Raw genomic sequence first — 9,958 nt, forward strand, 5'->3', positions numbered from 1 at the left:
GTTTTCTTAGTTTTCGTCTATTATTATTATGAATTCCACCTCAATAATAATAGTCACCAAGGTACAAAGATCAATACATATCATGCATAACGACAATAATAGACATAATCCTTGAAAACAAAAGATTTTAACCTATCTTCCATCAAGATTGACAATATAAGCTTAACTTTTGTATTTTCCAAAAGTCCATTCATTCTTTTACCAGTACATGAATACCGAACACGAACGACTTTACTTTTGACAAAGTATGGGACAAATACAGTTCACGAACGTAAACACCAATCCCATAACAAATTGAAATATATGAAATCATAAAGATTAATACTGCAAGACATTATCCTCCAAATATTTTTAGAATTTAAACCAATAAACCTAAAAGAAGATGAAAAATAATAGCTATGTGTAGTCACAATCATTGCTATTCAAACACTAGTTATTCTTCCAACTAAATCAAAAAGAAGACTTACTAGTCATTGTATATCTTTCTCATAGCATCTACAGAAAATTCCTTCTCATTATTAAAAAAACCATTGATTATGGGATCGTTCAATTCCTCTAGATCTTCAGAAATATCAGTTAACTCACTAAGTTCTCTTTTTAGATCACGCAGGGTATTCTTGGTCAGAGACAACCTTTGTTCATAGTGAGTTATCTCTTCCAAAGAGGAAATGATTCGAGATTTTAAATCATTTCGGTTGTTGACGAATACTTTCACCATGTCTCTAGCACGACAAACAGAAAAGAGACAGTTAGAGGAAGAACCTTATCCATTGGTTATTGACTTCTTCTTTATCATTCTCTAGGAAGTGATTCCTTTGCACATATGTACATTGACTGCTTCTACTGCATCTCTTTTTGTAGTACCTCTAGTTACAAGATCCATGAGAACATAATTGAAAGAAGGAGAAAAAAAACAGTAAACGGAGATTTATAAGTGTCAAAGCCTAGATCATTTTGACATAGTTTTCAAAGAATCTAAAAAAGATTTCCTACACAAATATTCACAAACACTGACTTGATCCATTTCTCAGACACTTATCATCTTTCCCAAGTTAAATATGAGAAGGCAAACGTCACCATTCATTTGGTGACCGGACGGGCCAAATGCCCACTTCCTTTGTTTTTTCGTGGCTTGTCACTGTTGGTTGTGCTAACAGATTTCTTACTTCTTCTGGAATACTTACCTTGCTTATCTTTATCCAGACTCACTCTTTGCATGTTCTTTTGAAGTTTGGTGACTCTTTTGTTGTTTTTCTTGAATCTCCAACAGGTATCTTTATCATTCCTTGAGTGTCCACAAAAGGAGCAGATCAGTGTGGATTTTTCGTCTCCATGTAATTTTTCATGTTTGACACAACACCCAACCATTGTTTCCTGATTTGCAGAATCCATCACTTTTGTTGTTTTTCTTTTGAATCCTAAACCACGATTATTTCTAAAGGATCTCTGACCAAACAACATTGCTACAATTTTGTCAAAGCTTCCAGACAGCCTTTGCAGGTCATCTCTGAGAGAATTAATCTCTTTTTCCTTTAGAGACATGGTTTTAACGAATTTAATATGAAGATGCTTTATCTCAATATTTTTCGTCTAGAGTGATGATTCAACATTCCTCAAGGAGGCCTTAAGACGAAGGTTCTCTTGAAGGATCTCTTTATTCAGGAGATCAACCAACTCAGTGTCAATTTCAAGTTCCGAATCAGAATTTGAAGTTGAAGGAGAATCTGACATAAGGGCAGTAAATCCATTGCACCAGTTAGACTCATCTGAGTTATATTGAGAAGCATTGTCTTCTGTTGAATTATTTTCAGCAACCAGAGAAGATGGAAAACCTGCAAATCTATTCTTCTTTTTCATTAGATTCTTGACCTCTTTGAGTATTAGTGAATGATCACATTCATCAGCCCAGGATAAGTGAGAGGAAGACATCTCAGTTTTGTTCACAGCGTTGAGTGCAAACGTTCTCCCTGTATCTTGATCAAGAATTTTTAACTTTCCAATTGGTGAAGTCTTGGAAAGTGTATCAGGGTTATTTCCCTCAAAGATGACATGCTTCTTAGAATCGTATCTTGATGGCAGCGATCTGAGGATTTTCATCACAATGTCCTTTTCAGGAATGGGCTTACCCAATGCAAATGATGTATTAAAAATTTCAGACACTTTGTGGTAAAAATCATCAATCAATTCATTATCTGCCATCCGAAGGGTTCTCCCAATCGGAATTAAGGTTTTGAAGCCTAACTTCCTTTTCACTGGAGTTACCTTCAAATACGGTTTCTAAGATATCCCAAGAATCTTTAGACCTAGTGCAATTAGACACACGGTGCTGAAGATTTGGGGTAATGGCATGTATGATGGCATTCAAACAGTCGGAATTTTGCTTTGTAGCAAGTATCTCGGCAGGATTATATTCACCAATATTCTTGGGAACGTTTACATCTCCAACTGCCACAACGGGAGCATAATATCCATTAACAACATATACCCATGATTGAAAATCACGCGCATGAAGAAAAGCTCTCATAGCAATTTTCCACCATAAGTAATTAGAGCCATCGAAGACTGGTGGTACGTTAATAGAGATAACACCTCTGTCCATAGAGTCAGATCGTTACAAACATAGACTTATAAGGTCTTAAACGTGTTTGCCTGCTCTGATACCAATTGAAAAACCGGGGGTCTAACAACACCACCCAATATTTCGCTTAGCAATCTGTATGGACTAACTCTGAATTACTTTCTAGAGAATCAACTAGACAGCCAGACTCAATCTAGGTAAAAGTATCTCAAGGATTCAATATCTCTCTCTTGTTTTGATTTACTCGAGCTAATAGAAATCAGCGAGTCTTTAATCAAATACAAGGAATAACTTGGATGGTATCAAAGACCAATATCCAAGGATCAATAAATTTAAATCAACAACCAAAGGTTGGATATTCTAATTGATGATCTACAATGCACAACCTGTGTTATTTCAATTATAAAGATAAAATATAATGCGGAAATTGAAATAACACATACACCAGAAATTTTGTTAACGAGGAAACCGCAAATGCAGAAAAACCCGGGACCTAGTCCAGATTGAACACACGCTGTATTGAGCCGCTACATACACTAGCCTACTCCAATCTAACTTTGGACTGGACTGTAGTTAAACTCCAATCAATCTCTCACTGATCCAAGGTACAATTATGCTCCTACGCCTCTGATCCCAGCAGGATACTGCGCACTTGATTTCCTTGGTTGATCTCACCCACAACTAAGAGTTGCTACGACCCAAAATCGCAGGCTTTGACAATAAACAAATCTGTCTCCCACAGACAAGTCTATCAAAGGATCAATCTGTCTCCCACAGATAAACCCTAAAGGTTTTGTTCCGTCTTTTGATAATAATCAAGGTGAACAGGAACCAATTGATAGTCCGGTTTTATATTCCCGAAGAACAACCTAGAGTTATCAATCACCACACAACAATCTTAATCGTATGGTAGCGAAACAAGATGTTGCGGAATCACAAACAATGAGACGAAGATGTTTGTGACTACTTTTTATATCTTGCCTATCGGAGATATCAATCTCAAGCCAATCAATATGATTGTACTCGTACGATAGAAGATGCAAGATCGGATCACACAACTACAATAAAAGTAGTATCGGTCTGGCTTCACAATCCCAATGAAGTATTTAAGTCGTTAACCTGGTTTTCGAAGAAGAAAACCAAAGGTTAAAGGAGAACCGCCTCTAGCATACAAACTAGTATCACAGTGAGGTGTGGGGATTAGTTTTGCACAATACTAGATGTCTCCTTTATATAGTCTTTCAAATCAGGGTTTGCAAACAATGTTAGCTTAGTAAAAAAGCATTCAATATTCACCGTTAGATGAAAACCTGATTTAGATTCAAGCTAATATTTCTCAACTGTTAGATCGAAAACTTAGCTTGTTATACACACTTGACAATGCACGCTTCTAGGTATGTTAACCCTACCCAAACTTATGCACTTGTTGGTTCAATAATAGTTAACCAAAAGGTTAGCCATATGAGCATTTCATATCAACCATGTTCTTCTTCACCATAAATAGTTCAAATGACTTCAAATGAACTAGTTAGAGAGTTTTTCAATTGCAAGGAAATCTCACGTACTACACAAGACATAATTGAAGCAAAGATGATTTGATTCACTTGAATCGGTTCATGAACTTTTATAGCCACGGTTTGCAAACTGCATTCTTTATTCTTTTTAAGTTTAAGTTCAGAAATCATCTTCAGATATATAACCTTCTCAAGTTCGCAGACTAGGTTCGCGGAATTAAGTTACCGGGCAGAGTTTACAAACTCCAGCAAAAATTTTCGGGTTTGAGAACTTCGCCGGTTAACAGACTGAGTTCGCGAACTTAGCTTCACGCAAGTAGTTTGTCAACTCCATCAGAAATTCTCGGGTTTGAGAACTTCGGCAGTTCGCGGACTTAGCTCACGCCATTCTTCCGGTTCTCTTGATCAACAAAGTTCACAAACTTTGGTTCAACGAATAGGACTTATACATAAATGTGTTTCCACAATAATGCTTATGTCCACCATTGGTTATGTAATCTAAACTCTCATTTCAATCATTGAAAGATTCTTAGAGGAAGTTATATAGTTGTTACACCATTTCTCGTCAAAGCAATTTTCAAGATGATTGAAACATATCATGACTTTCGTCACAGGGTAAAGATAAACTTGATCGAAGCGAAATGCTTACCAACACATATTTCGAGATATAGATAGGCGAGGTATACTCGGCTCGAAATAATAAATGTGTATAATCCAAGTTTATATATATAGCATACGATTTCTGATAGACACATTTTTGTGTCCGATTTGTCTCGATTCTATATATTGTTAGGGCTCATTTTTGTACTTATTATGGTGTTTTATTTATTTTTAGGTATTTTTGGCTAATAAACATTTTTGGAAAAAATTGGCTCGGAAAGTTGTCGGAAAGCACCCGGAGGACATTTGCTATTCAGACTCTCACTTTGGATAAGGGGTAACCTTATTACTAAGGGGCATCCCATTTCCAGGCATCTGCTAATCGCACCCCTACTCTGGATAAGGTGCAACCATCTTCAACATTCAAAAACCAGAAAATTGGCGGGAAAATAGTGCAGTTAAAGAACTGTTTTGGTGATCGTGATTTGGAGGAGTTTGAGGTCGATTAAACCTCTGATTTTCATAGGATAGACTCCTTATGGGTCTAGGAATCTGATATGGGTGTTTAAATCGATTAGAATGGGCTCAAACGACGTATTTTTCTCACAACAAGAAAATATGGAAAGTCACGTGTATGACCTGTTTTAGGGAATTTTATAGTGATTAAAACGCTGTAAACCTTCCCAAAGATTTGTATCTATCTAAGGAAGAGTTTAGAATAAAAAGGAAAGCTCAGAAACGCGTAGAAATCCTAAAACAAGAAATTATCGCAACTTGGCCGTGAAGAGAAGGAAAGAGATTTTGGAAGATTTGGGAGAGATTTAATCGGTATTTTTGATATAAATAGATGTCTTGGGTCATATAGAAGGGGTGTCGAGAGTTTGGGAACCTAAGGAGAGCCAGAGAAGAAGAAATCAGAGCTTTACCAAACTCTGTTTCTGCTGCTGCTGCTGTTGAAGAAGAAGAACAACTGAAGAACATTGACCCTCAGTAGACAGTCACAGAAAAGTGTCGCTGTTTAACAGCTGAAGACATTAAGCTGTTCAGGGCAGTCTTAAATCAGCGACAAAGCAACAGTTTTTCTGTAACAGTTCCATTGTAACAACTATTTTGCAACACCAATACACTGTTGCAAACAGTCTGTGTTATTACTTTTCACTCTTTTAATCATCCTTTGAGCAACAAACACATATTTTGAGATCATGATTAATATGAGGAGCTAAACCCCATTGTTGAGGCGATAGAGGAAGCTATTTTTCCAACAAAAGTGGTATATTCTATTTTATCTTTTTATTTGCAATAATTATATGATTATTTGCCTTGGAATATTATTGAATATGATTTTTATTTGAGTGATTGTGATCTATTTTGATGGAGTATGCTCACTTTTAAGACTTTTGATGCTTCATACTTGGTATTTACAATTATTACTTTTGAAAATCTACTTGTTGCAATATTTTAGAATCAAATTAAACAAGAAAATTGCATAAATATAAGTATTGGTTTAATCACTTTGAACTTGGAAAATAGTGGAATCTTAGCCTCAGTGTTTCTTTTAGTATTAATATCATCTTTGATTGTGTTTGCTATAATTTTTAGTGAGTTTTCTATTTTAATATTAGGATTTAAGTCTAATTAATATCCTTCACAAGCCTCAGAATCGAACCACTTTTACCACTATCTACAAATCACATCAGTTTTTGGCGCCGCCGACGCGGACTTGGTTTTAGGGTTTTAGATTTATTTTTATTTTTATTTTTTTATTTTTATTATTTTTGTCTTTTTTTTAATCTTTTTGGGTATTTATCTTGTGTCTACAGGTTCTGGATCATAAATAAAATTGAGCCAAGGAGTTTGGTGATTTCATAAAGACTTGGAGCTAAAGATTAAAGCAAAAAGAACAGAAAAGAAGACAATTTTTTTTTAGACAATTTTAGTTTAGGGTTTGTTTATTTTATTTTTTTTTAAAAAAAAAAACTGTATTAGGGTTTATTATTTTTGTAATTTTTCTTTATTTTTTTTGGACTTTTGGACTTTGGGACATTATTATTTTTTTATTACCCTACGGAAGGGTACTTTAAATATAAACTGTTTGCAGAGAAGGAGGACAATTACGATATTGTCTCTGCACCTTGGGTTCGTACACTAGACATCGGAGTCAGTGGCCCGAGTCGACTACAACCGATTCATCCCCCGTCTGGAACGGGAGGTAAGATTCTAAACACTCGCGAATCCCCTGTCAGCGAGTTACTGGACTCCTTCGTATGCATATATGTTGAGGACTGAATAAGGAAATTTATTTTTCCAGTAAAGGGCAAGGGCAAGGCCTGGCCATACAAGATAAGGGTTAGGATTTCATCACCGTTCTCTTCTTGCCCGCTTTAGGAACACGTAACCTGCGCGAACCTAAGCCTAAAATTTTGACTAGAATGAGACCGATAGGGTAACGAGCTTAACAAGAAAGTCATTCGAAAAATATTGGTTACTCTTTTAAGCATACTTCGAAGTTCATGGCGGTTTCTGTAAGTTGAGTGCGTGACTGCGCCGCCTTGTAATACCGGTGAGGCCTTGGGTATCAAAGCTCCACCGAGCTTCCATCGCCTCTATTCAACTTACGTTAACTCGGATTGATTCCATAGGGGTTTGCTTAAATTGTAACGAATTCCCGTTCTAAGGATTAGAAGCTGGTCTAGAAACAATCTAAGTGGAGCCATCATGCTTTTTGTTTGCTAGAAATCAATAGGTTTGATGTGGTTGAGTCGGCCTTGATCTGTGTTTGCTTACCTTTCCAATTTAGAAAATTCTATTGTATGCCTGAACGTAAAAGAGACGCACTGGGTAGATTTGTTAAAGAGAAACCTAGTAGTTCGAAGCGTCTCGATTACCTTAATCTAGAATGTCCAGCTTTTGAAGAGTCTTTTTTTGAACGTTCTTTGACTGAGGAGAGAATTCCTGTTGCTCCGATAGCGCCAGAAATGGCAACTTTGAAAGTTTTGTTGAATCCAACTAGGACTACCCGTCTTTCGTGTATTAAGTTAGCTGAAACGGAGGCACCCTATGAACTGAAACCTGGGACCTTACAGATGCTCCCAATCCTTTTAGGGAAATAAAATGAAAACCCTTATTACCATGTTTGGGATTTTGAGGAAATTTGTAGTACCCTAAGAATTAGAGGCTTAGATGATGATGCTTTGAAACTTAGGTTATTCCCATTTTCCCTGAAAGATAAGGCCAAGTCGTGGATGTATAGTTTGGACTCCCAGTCGATTGAGACATATGAACAACTTACATCTGCCTTTTTCAATAAGTTTTTCCCTAGGCACAAAACATCGTCTATTAGGACGCAAATATGCACATTTTCACAACAAGAGGGAGAATCTTTATATAGGTATTTGGAAAGATTCAATGATTTATTATCCCAGTGTCCTCATCATGGTTTAGAAAAGGTTAGGCTAGTTCAGATCCTTTATGAGGGTTTATATTATTCCGCAACGACCATGGTTGAGTCTCTATACACTGGTGGATTTGAAAACCAAACTGTTGATGCGACGATGGAATTTTTTAATGAAATCGCCGAAAAAACCCAGCAATGGGAAAATAGTAGGGCACCCCAGAAAACAATTCTTTTAAGTAGAGGAAACATTAATCGGGTAGAAGGAGGCTATGAATCATATGCCAAAATTGCTGCTATAGCAAAAAGGTTAGAAGCCTTAGAAGTGGGCCAGCCTAGTGGTAGAGTGGAGCCTTTTTGGGAAGGCCAGAATATTGAAGAGCAGGCCAATGCTCTTTATAATAACACTAGATTTGATAACCGTCAAAAGATTGACCCATATTCAGAAACCTATAATCCTGGTTGGAGAAACCATCCGAACCTTTCGTGGTCTAAGGGCCAAAGTCAAGGTCAGTTTAGTAATTCTAATGCTCCCCCAGGTTTCAGTTATACTAAGAATCCTTCAGGACTAGCTCAGTTTCAGAATCAGTCAGATAAGAAAATCCTAAGTTTAGAGGAATCTCTCGCCTTGTTAACTCAGCAAACTGCAAAATTCCAGTTATCCGTAGAACAGAGTCTACAAGCTAGTAACAAGATAGGACAAGAAAATAGTCAGGCTATTTCCGAGTTAAAAACCCAGGTTGGTCTGATAAGTGATTCTTTGAGAGAAAAAGGTAAGTTTCCTAGTCAAACACAACCCAACCCTAGAGGAGTTCATGAATTAGGTGCAAAACCATCGAATCAATTGAATGTTGTTAGAACCCTTAGAAGTGGTAGAGTTGTAGACAATAAGGTAACCATGCCCGATAGTGAACATACTGTAGTTCACCCCTCAGGATCTCACCTCTCAGGACCAGTAGCTGAAGAGACTGATAAAGTTTCTATGATGTGAATTCGGTTCCTGAAAGGTCTGATTTTAGGCCTAGAGCCCCATTTCCTCAGCTATTAGTACCAACAAAGAAGGAATCGAACTTTAATGACATAGTGGAGGTTTTTAAGCAAGTTACCATAAACCTTCCCTTATTAGATGCAATTAGGCAAATTCCTGCTTATGCCAAGTTCCTTAAGGATATGTGTACGCGAAAGCGAAAACTTAGCGTCCATAAGAAAGCCTTTTTAGCTAGTCACGTAAGTTCAATCATTCAGAACACCACAACTCCAAAGTACAAAGACCCAGGTTCTCCTACCATTGCTTGCACAATAGGTAACTTCCGGGTAGAAAAAGCTTTACTTGACTTAGGAGCCAGTGTGAACTTACTGCCATTCCATGTATACTTACATAGGACTTGGTGAAATGAAACCTACTCAGATGACACTGCAGTTAGCTGATAGGTCTGTTAAAATCCCTCGAGGTGTTATCGAGGATGTTCTTATTGAGGTCGACAAGTTTATTTATCCAGTGGATTTCGTGGTCCTAGATACCCAACCTGTCCCTGACCCAGAGAACCAGATACCTGTGATTTTAGGTCGCCCATTTTTAGCTACGTCTAATGCGATCATTAACTGTCGAAATGGTGTGATGAGTTTATCTTTTGGTAATATGACTATGGAGATGAACATTTTTAATGTCAGTAAGCAACCTCATGAGCTAGATGACACATGTGTTGAGGAGGTGAACATGATAGAAGCCTTAGTTCAGGAGTCATTACCAAACATCTTGTCTGAAGACCCATTAGAAAGTTGTCTATCCCATTTTGGTTTAGATTTTGACGACGATAGCACTATTGAACAGGTGAATGCTCTATTAGATTCTACCCCTGTGTTAGACACTGATAG

The 9,958-nt window shown here is 37.1% G+C and overlaps 1 pseudogene; it reads right to left on the reverse strand.

The window, feature by feature from the left end:
- Positions 1-8,031: 8,031 nt before the first annotated feature.
- LOC113354649 lies at positions 8,032-8,131 on the reverse strand (annotated as a pseudogene).
- Positions 8,132-9,958: the final 1,827 nt, after the last annotated feature.

The sequence above is a fragment of the Papaver somniferum genome, chromosome 2 (assembly GCF_003573695.1).
Source record: "Papaver somniferum cultivar HN1 chromosome 2, ASM357369v1, whole genome shotgun sequence".
NCBI lineage: Eukaryota > Viridiplantae > Streptophyta > Magnoliopsida > Ranunculales > Papaveraceae > Papaver > Papaver somniferum.